Source organism: Eimeria mitis, genomic scaffold, assembly GCF_000499745.2.
Source record: "Eimeria mitis Houghton genomic scaffold, Emh_scaff3350, whole genome shotgun sequence".
In the NCBI taxonomy this organism is placed as follows: Eukaryota; Apicomplexa; class Conoidasida; order Eucoccidiorida; family Eimeriidae; genus Eimeria; species Eimeria mitis.
The window spans coordinates 5,147-5,542 of record NW_013571690.1 but is presented as its reverse complement, the minus strand read 5'-3'; positions in this window follow the sequence as shown (position 1 = coordinate 5,542).

Below are 396 nucleotides of genomic sequence, written 5' to 3'. Positions count from 1 at the left end.
AAAAAAAAAAAAAAAAAAAAAAAAAAAAAAAAAAAAAAAAAAAAAAAAAAAAAATAAACTGATTGATACGGTTGCTGCTGCTGAGGGGTGAGCTCATCGGCGTTTGTTTTTTATTTATTTTTGTGTGTATTTTTGTGTTTTTTTTTGTGTAAATTATTTTTTATAAATAAAAAATAAAATATAAATTAAAATAAACTAAAAATATATTAAAATATCCATCAAAACCCCTCTCTATGCTTTATCTAAACCCACTGCAGCAGCAACGGGGTGTATGTACACCTCACGACTGCTGCTGCTGCTGCTGCTGCTGCTGCTGCTGCTGCTGCTGCTGCTGCTGCTGCTGCTGCTGCTGCTTCCTCGTGTTCTCGTATTAGATTTGATTTAATTCTGTAAAAT